Source organism: Microcebus murinus, chromosome 7 (assembly GCF_040939455.1).
Source record: "Microcebus murinus isolate Inina chromosome 7, M.murinus_Inina_mat1.0, whole genome shotgun sequence".
NCBI lineage: Eukaryota > Metazoa > Chordata > Mammalia > Primates > Cheirogaleidae > Microcebus > Microcebus murinus.
In genome coordinates, this window is record NC_134110.1 from 26068384 (window position 1) to 26077832 (window position 9449).

Here is a 9449-nt window from a genome sequence, read left to right on the forward strand (position 1 = left end):
TTTGTGAGGCCTGTCCCTGCGGGGAGGGGCAAAGGGTAGGGGGAAAGGAGGAGGAGGGGAGGGGGGTGCAGGTCTCAGCCTGGGGACCAGAGGAGTCAATGTCCCCCTTATAGGCTCACATGGATCCTGCACCAGCCCCACCTGAGACACACACCTTCTCTTGGGGGCTCATTGCCACAGAGACCCTAACTCTGAGCACCCAGCTCTAGGCACCTGCAGGGAAACAGAATGCCTGTGAGCAGATCTGGTTCCTGACAGCAGAGGGCACTGCTCAGCGTGTGTGGGGGTGGGTGGTCTCCCCACAGGCCAGGTGGAAGCTTCCTGAAGGTTGGGCTTGGCCCAGCAGGGAGTTCCTGCTGAGAGAGGTCCCTGGGGGGGGTTGGTGGGACAGCTTGGTAGATTGGGCTCCCAGCCAGGTCTGAGCCAGCAGCCCTGTTGGGACCCCCCTAACCCAGGGAGGGGGCGAGGCACTCAGGTTGGACCTGTGGGCTGGGGGCTGGTGCCTGCCTCAGGACGCCCTGCCCCCTGCCCGCTCCAGAGGCTGAGCCCAGGAGTGGCGTTGGGGGCACACAGCCCAAGGTTTAGGGGCACAAGCAGCAAGTGCATAGCTGCAGGGGGTGGGGCCGTGGGGACAAGGGTGGGAGACCCAGGATAGTGGCTTTGCCCCTCGGGTGATCGCTCTAGGGGCTGAGGGGCACAGGTTCCTGGACTCTTGGAGCCAGCTGAGCACGTCCACCAGGCCCAGGCAGAGGTGGGGCAGGCAGTGGCATTGAGGGAGCTGGGCTTGAGGGTGTTGCCGCCAGGCGGTGCAGGAGGGGGAGGCCTCCGGGGTCTGGCTTTCTCCTAAAAACCACTCAGCGGGTACACTTGTATCGAAACAAAGATAATTTAATTCCAAGCAGCATTCAGTGTGTTTTCTTAGAGCAATGAAATTCAGCTCAATATGTTTTCCCAATCAAACCTATTTGACCAAATGGAATATATTTAGCATAGATTTTGGGGGGTTTGGGGGTACTCAGGGCTGAGAAGGGGCAGCAGGGGAATGGGGGAGGGAGGGATGGAGGGTCCTCAGCGGCAGGTCCCAGGCTGTCCTGGAGGCTCTGACTCTGTGTTGGTCCCAGTGAAGGGTCAGGGTGGAGTCCAGTGGACAGGCTCCTTCCAGTCAGGGGCAGTGGGGCACCAGGAGCTACCCCAGTGCACATTCCCAGGGCAGGCCTGCGGACCTGTATTTTTACAAACACTCCAGCCACGCTGCCACCTCCAAGGAGACACTTGGCATCAGGCCGGGTGTGCGGGAGGGAGGGGCAGGGCTGGGGAGGAAAGGCCCCAGGCGTGGAGATCTTGCTGGGGAAGGTGTGGGGAGCTCCACCAGTGATGGGGGCTTCCTAGGCAGGGGCAGCAGGTTGGGGAGGGAGGTGGGACAGCCCAGAGGCCAGAGACCTGCCTGGAATTTGCCCACAGGATGACCACAGGGCTGTGGCTGGATCACCAGGGCCTCAGGAAGGCAGGGAGAAAGGGTTTCCTGGAGGAGGCGGCACTGAACATGACCCCAGAGGAGAGCCCACAGCTACACAGAGAGGCTGGGGCCAACTGAGCCCCGGGTGCAGGGCCTGGAGAGGCAGGGCCCTGGCTGGGTGGGGGGCAGTCCTGCCCCTCAGGTTGCCTCTGACCTGCACACCCCTCCACCACCTCTACATGGCCACACACAGGCTCTGAGGGAGTCTGGGAAGGCATGTCCAGCCAGAGGGCACTGGAGCCTTGGGGTTGGGTTTCAGGCCACTCTGCTGGGCCATGAACAATGCAGCTGAGGTTAGAAGGTGACCTCAGCCCAGGGGGCACCCCCAGGGCCTCCCGCCTGCCCCAGCCTTTCCCCACTGCCAGGACACAAGGTGGGGGATGGTCCAGTCAGGACCCTGCCTGGCCATCCAGCTGGCTGCCACATGTGCCCTCAGCCGCTAAGTCAGTCCTTCAGAAGGCTGTCGGGGGGAGCAGCTGGGGGTGAGGCCAGCCCAGCACAGGTGGGGTGGCTTGGGAAGGGGCTCTCTGGGGATGGGGGCACTGCAGAGGGATGTGGGAGCTTCCTTGGGAGGGTCCAGGGTTCAGATAGCTGTCCCCAGAGCCCCAAGGATTGCACAGGACCAGCCTGGCCCTGCCAATGGCTGTGATGAGCCCCACCTCTGGGCCATGGGCCCTGCCTTGACATTTGGTGGAAAGAGACACACACATCAGCATGGAACGTCACCACCCGAGGACAATCATAGAATAAGGCTTGGCAGTTTCCTCCCTGAGGGAGCCAGTGGGTAATGTGCTCCACAAATGGGAGAGAAACCAGGAAGGAAGAAGACGTAGGTTCCAGGAAAACTGGGGAAGCAGCCACAGGACAGTGACTGGGCATCCCAGGGTGGCGGCTCCCTGGAGAGGGCAGGTCCTGACCTTGTGCTGCTGACAGTCTGCAGACAGGCCACATGTAGGCCAGGACAACCTGGTGAGTGAGCATGAGACAGACAAGGGGACAAAGGCAGAGGGACAGTGAGAGAGAGACAGAGACAGAGAGAAACAGGGAGACAGAGACAGAGAAATAGGGAGAGAGATGGAGAGAGAGAGAGACAGAGAAATAGGGAGAGAGATGGAGAGAGAGAGGGCGAAGGGGAGAGAAGGTGACAGAGGGAGAGGGAGGGAACCTGACTCCAGGAGCATGTAAACCTGGGGTGCCAGAGCTGTGGGCAGTATCTACACTGTCCAATAGGACCAGCCAGACCTGGTGCTCTGACCCCGGAGGTGATAATGAGGCAGGGGCAACCAGGTCACGGTGAGGGGGGCTAGCAAGGCGCGTTGCACAGAAGGAAGGACAGGCGGTGGGGAGAGGGCGCCGTGGAGCAGGAGGGCAGCCACGTGGCTCACAACACTGTGCACAGCTCACCAGCCAACCCGGCACCTGCACTCGGCAGTATTTACCCAGATGAGGGAAAACTTGTGTGCACACCACAACATGCACTCAGTGTTGACAGCAGCTTTATTCAGAATTGCAAAAACTTGGAAGCAGCCAAGATGTCCTTCAGTAGGTGGATGGAAAAATAAACTGTGGGACATGCAGACAGTGGAATATTACTCAGCACTAGAAGGAAATGGCTGGCAGGCAAGACAAGAGGTGTAGGCACCTCAGTGCATATGACTACATGAAAGACGCCCATCCAGAAATGCCACATACTGTAGGATTCCCACTGTATGACATCCTAGAAAAGACAAAACTGTGGGGACAGCAAAAAGATCAGTGGCTGCCGGGTGTCAGGGCGGGGAGGGATGAATGGGTGGAGCACAGAGGACTTTAGGGCGGTGACGCTGCTCTGTGTGATGCTGTCATGTCATTTACACATGTCCCTGTGCAGCAGTTAGGGCGAAGCCCCGTGCGAACGGTGGACTTTGGGTGATGACACCGTGTCACTGTAGAGTGGCAAACGGACCATTCTGGTATGAGATGCTAATAGGGGAAATCAGGGAGGGCTGAGGGGATATGGGAACCCTGCACTTTTTGCTCATTTTTCTGTAAATCTGAAACTGCATACAAAAAATTATGTATATAAAAGGAACAACAAAAAGGTACAGGGACCTGGGATGGCCTCACCGCTAACAGAAAGGACTCAGGGTGAGGGGAAGGTCTGAGGGCTTGGGACCACCTGTCCCAGAGGCACCCACCCTCCCCCATGTTTGGTCACAGGCTGCAGCGCTGTGGCAACAGGGAGCCCTGGGTATGTTCGCCTCCCCCCATTTCCCCCCATCCCTGTCTCTTGTGATCTTTCCCTCCCTTCCCCTCCCTGCCCTCCCCTCCCCTCTCTGGCCCTGCTCCCCTGACAATTTGATCAATGTCTCATCACTGCTCAAAGGAGGTTCTAACTCAAATGTGGCATCTTAATCAGTGCCTCGGCTGTCCCAGGCCCATCGACTGCCCGCCCTGGCCAACAAATGAGCCCACTGACTAGGCCCCCTGCCTCCCCCAGGGCCTCGGTGGCTGCCCAGGGTCTGCACGCCGCCTGGTGGCCGCAGGGCGCAGCACAGCCCAGAGAGCTGAAGGGGTGATGGGGAGGGGTGGTGAGGTCCAGGCGCTGGACAGTCTAGAGGCCTCGCACAAGCCCCATCTCAGGCTCCTCTCTTTGACCTTCTCACCCCCTCACCCCTGCACAGCCTCCTCAGGGCCCTGTGAGCACCCGTGCCCATTGCCCAACCCCTGGACAGACCCCTCCTGCCTCAGGACATTTGCACTTGCAGGTCTCCACAGGGTCTGTAAGCCCCTCCACCTTGGGAACTGCCACTGCCCAGCCCACACCCTGGCCCTGGGCAGCTCCGAGAGGGCAGGGGGCTTTGTCTGCTGGGCCTTGGCTGTTCCTCAGGGCTGGCACACAGAGGATGTGCTGTGAATGTGAGTGGATATAGGAAGGAGCCAGGAGCTGAGGGCAGGGGCAGGACAGCTGGGGCGGGGACCTCAGCACCCCTCCTCCTCCAGCGACCTTGAGCAGGGTGAGCTGCTCACCTGAGGAGCTTCTGGTCCCTGGGCATGTCTGCTGAGGTTGGGAGGGTTCCTGGGAGTTGGGGGCCGGGGTCCTTCCTGGAGCAGGTGCTGAGTGGCGCCTGAGGCACCGAGGGATTTTGGCAGACAGGGACAGCAGGCCAGCCTTGACACCGTGGGGTCCTGGCAAGTCCCGAACTGTGGGACAGCTCCAACCTCAGGGCCCTCCCAGCCCTAGCCAGGCTGTGGGGCTGCCTGGAGGCACAAGTGTCCCGAGGCCTATGTCCACGGAAACACAGTTCCTCAATGTTCCTCTGCCCAGCTGACACAGCTAGTGGCCCTGGAGGAGCTGACAGCTCCCAGGCTTGTACCCTCAGGCTCCTCTGCCCCTCCCTCCTTCAGATCCTCCCTCTGGGGTCCCTGTGTCTGGGGCACAGTGTCTCCAAGGGGGCCTGGGACCCCAGAGGCTCCCTCCCTCAGAGCCATTGGTAATTACATGTGGGTTCCTGGTCCTCTGATGACGCTGCCTGGCCCTCAGACCGGCAGCGGGGCTGGCCCTTAACAAGTGCCCAGTGGGCTGCTGTCTCCCAGGACTCCATCTTCTAGGGCTCTGACTCCCCTTGCCTGGGTCAGCCCCCCAGCCTGTGTCAGTGCCACCCCTGAGCCACTTGCGGAGCCACAGCCATGTGGCGTACAGGGTGGGCCCATTGTCCCCTCCCCTCCCCTGCACAGCAGCCTCCCCAGGGAGGTCCGCAGCCCCCCTGCAGAGACGTCAGGCCCAAGGTCAGCAGCTTTGGCTGCGGATTGACAGCGTCCACCCAGCCAGGGCTGGCAGGGAGGGAGGCCTGCACTCAGCTCGATGCAGCCCGTCTTTCGAGACAATAAATTCGGCCATTGACCGGTAAGCAGATGTCGATAAATGAATGGCTAATATAAACATTGTCCTTCCCAAATTAATCTGGGCCTCAGGGCGGGGGCACAGGGCAAGTGGGAAGTTGAAATATGGCAGGAAACAGGGCAGGGACAGCAACGTGCCAGCACCTCCCAGCCTTCAGGACCCCTCTGGGCTGGAATGAGGGCTTCTTTCCTTCTGTCCTCTGCGGCCTACCGGCACGTGTTTGTCCAACTAGGAGGACAGCCAGACTCAGCGAATAGAAACTAGAGAGGCCTGACTGCATTTAGGGTTCAGATAAAAACAGCAAAATCATTTTAGTATAAGTATGTGCCATGCAGTGTTTGGGATATACTTATACCAAAAATGATTCATTGCTTACCCTCAAATACTCAAGTGCTTGACGTCCTGTGTTCTATCTGGAGACCCTGGTGTGAAGGGCAGGAGGGGAGTCTGGTGGCCACAGAGCTGGGTCCCCTCAGCCCTGCCCAGCCCTGTGCCCCAGACACCTACCACCTTCCTGAAGCACAAATTAGCAGGTCCACAAAGAGCACACGAAGCGGACCCAGGCCTGGTGCTGGGTGAACATGGTCACATAAGTCTGTTGTTGTCACCATAGTCCCACACCATGACTGGACGCCCTCTGTTGACCTCACCTCTGTGGCCTCCACTTCCCTGCCAGGGAGGAGGCCAGGGCAGGGGCAACTGAGGACAGCTTCCAGAGGGCTGGTGGCATTGGTCGAAGACCGGGGGGCCTCTTTGCCCCTTGCAGTGGGCTTGAGCATCTCCAGGGCTCAGGCCAAGGCCAGCACCTCCCATCAAGAGCCCTATAAATAAGTATGCTGCATTGTATAAATAAACCACGGCCTGCCGGGCAGTCCTGACCCGGGGCAGCTGCAGTGTCCGACCAGACTGTCTCCTGCTCCCAGGGCCTGCCCACAGCCTCCGGGAAGAGCAAAGGAACCTCTGGACATTTCCCATGGGCCCAGAAGAGGCTCCTTGAAGCCCTGGACCCTGGCAAGCAGAGGCCCAGAGGAGCCACTGGATCCCCTCTCCCTGGGGATACCCATGGCCAGCAGCTCAGTCCCACGAGGCCAGTGGCTGGACCCTGTCTGGACTACCTGGGCTCGAGCCCCAGCTGGGTGGGCTATGAGGGGCAAGGGGGCTGACAAACCAGGCCCCGGCTCCCAGGCAGGTGTTTTGGGGCTCTGGACACCCACTAGGGATGGGCTGTGGTGGGTGCTGGGCACAGGTGGCCTCTGCCCCTTCTGGCCTGGCCCCCAAGCTCTGGGTCCCTCCTCCACGTTCCTCCCAGATGGACAATCCCTTGGGAGGCTGCCCTTGGAGGCCGCCAGCCCAGCCAGCGAGAAGCAGCTGCAGACCCCAGGGTCCGTGCCTGGCGGGTGCGGGCCCTGTCTCAAGCTGGGCAGATGGGGAGCAGTGGCCAGCTAACGGGCCTGTGACACATAGGGTGGGGGCATGGGGGGGCTTCTGATCTGACCCTGCTCCACCCCAGCAGAGGGCAGGGCAGTCCCAGCCCAGCACTGAAGGTCTGAAGGGAGCCTGGGGACCCACAGGGAAGGGCTGTCCTGCCTCCTTGCTCCCCACAAGATCTTGATGGAGTTTGGGGCCCTGTTGGGGAAGGAGGAGGCAGGGCAGGCGTTGGGGTCCCAGGTGGGCTTCAGGGCTGGCCACGCCCCTCCCAGCCTCATCGGGAGGATGCTGAGCTCAGCGCTGGCTCACCCGGGCTTTAGGGGCCATTAGAAACACTCCCAGCCACTGGTCTCTTCCAAACGTCAATTTGCTGCTGGACTGTGGTTACTGCTCCCCTCCTCCCCCCCTCCCTCCTCCCCTCCCCTGCGCTTCCTCCATCAAACCCTCAACCTTCTACTCTTCTTCTACTCTCTCTGCTCCCCCACCCCTTCCTGGGCAAGGCCCTGGGCTCTGACCTGACTGGCCTGGGCAGTACACCCACCCCTCCTCCAGAGCCTCATGGACATGCGCCATGGCACTGACACACCTGGAGGACACCACGCTGAGGGAAGGAAGCCAGGTGCAGGACCAGTGCCACTGACGGGAGGTTCCTGGGTGGGCAAATTCCTAGAGACCAGAGTGGAATGGTGGCTCCAGGGCCGGGGCACAGGGCGTCAGTGTTCCCGGGGACAGTGTCAGTTTGGGAAGGTGAGGAAGTTCTGGAGATGGACAGTGGTGGTACCTGCACAACAGTGTGAACACACTTAAATCCACTGAAGTACACACTCAAACACGGTTAAAATCTTACCTTTGATGTTATGTATATTTTACAACAAAACTTTTTACAAAAATCTAGCTGACGGCCCGGCATGGTGGCTCGCGTCTGTAATCCTAACATTCTGGGAGGCCAAGGCAGGAGGATCTTTTGAGCACCAGAGTTCGAGACCAGCCTGAGCAAGAGTGAGATCCTGTTTCTACCACAAATAGAAACAATTAGCTGGGCATCATGATGTACACCTGTAGTCCCAGCTATTTGGCAGGCAGAGGCAGGAGGATTCTTGAGCCCAGGAGTTTGAGGCTGCAGTGAGCTATGATGATGCCACAGCACTCTAGCCCCGGTGACAGAGTGAGGCTCTGTCTCAAAAAAAAAAAAAAAAAAAAAAATCTGGCTGTCCAGCCTGCGCTCTGTGGAACTACCTCAGGCATCACTTCCGCACACTGTGGCCCAGGACTCCAGGGCTCTCGACACCAGCCAGGCTCTTCTTCAAGGGCTCTTGGGGCACCATAGTCAGCTGGGGACCAGCCACTGGGATGGGCAGACACAGTAGGGTGCAGGGGGTGGGTCTGCTGCAGGAGGGGCATTTGCTGCTGGTGGTTTGGGATTCCAGGACTTGTTACCAGAGTCTGCCTCTGCCCTTGGCACCCCACTGGAGAGAGCCTAGGACACCCGCTGGGGCAGGCTCTGGATGGGGCAGGCTCTGGATGGGGCAGGGTGGGAGCGCCAGACCAGCCCTGTGGTTGCTCCTCACTTGATCCCTGAGCCAATATGCATGGGACTCTGGGGGGCACAGTGGAAGGTGCTCAGGCCTGGGCCTCATCTTGGCAGGCGGCTTTGGGCTGAACTGAGGGAGCTGTGCTGTCCCAGGTGAGTCCCCTCCCCGAGGGGTCTCAGCTCCCTGCTTGGAGTCCTGGGGCAGCTGGGGCTGCTGAGCTGGCGTGGGGGCAGAGCCCAGGGACCAGATGGAAGGCTGCCCATGGTCACTGGGGGCGGCCACTAGCTCCAGAGAGGATCCAGAAGGCAGCTTGCTTGGCCATTGATCGGCCCTGGGAGGCTCTTCCGAGGTGTATAAAACTGCTTGTTCTCCCAGTTAGAAAAATGGCCATGCTCTAGGATAATTGATTGACTTTCCTCTTTAGGAATATTCACAAACCAGTTCCAAGAACAGATAAATCCCAGCCCCTACACCAAGTCAGTGGAAGGGGGCAGCTGGAGGAGCCCCAACATAGCAGGGATCACCCCCTACCTTCTTCCATGCTCACTGTGCATGCCTGGGACACCTGGCAGGGCAGGGGAGGGATGAGGGCTCCCAAATTCCAACAAACCACCCTGAACAGGCCAGGAGGTGAGAGTCTAGGCCTCACTAAAAGCTATGTGACCTGGACGGATCTCTGGACCTCTCTTGCCACTAAAACAGGAGCTCAAGCCCAATCTCATGAACCTGAGGGTCCCAGGGCATCTCCTAGCTGCCCTTCCAACACATTCCCCACAGTGGTCAAGCAGCCTTCTGTTCACAGTCCCAGCCCTGCTGAAGCGCCCTCGGCAGCCCCATGATCAGTCTACCCTACATTCTCTCCCTCCTCCCCACATCCAGTCAGCCTGGAGAACTCCTATTTATTCTTCAAAATCCTTTGTAGTTGCCCCTTCCCAGGCAGAACTGCGGTCTCCCCTTTGGATAGTTCTATCCTGGCACTTACGCTCCGAGTACCAGATGCCATCCTCATCCCTGGGCAGCTCCCCTTGCCCCCCACCTCGACCCCCGCAGGGATGGAGCTTGCCTCAGTGACAAGCAAAGACACAGGTTC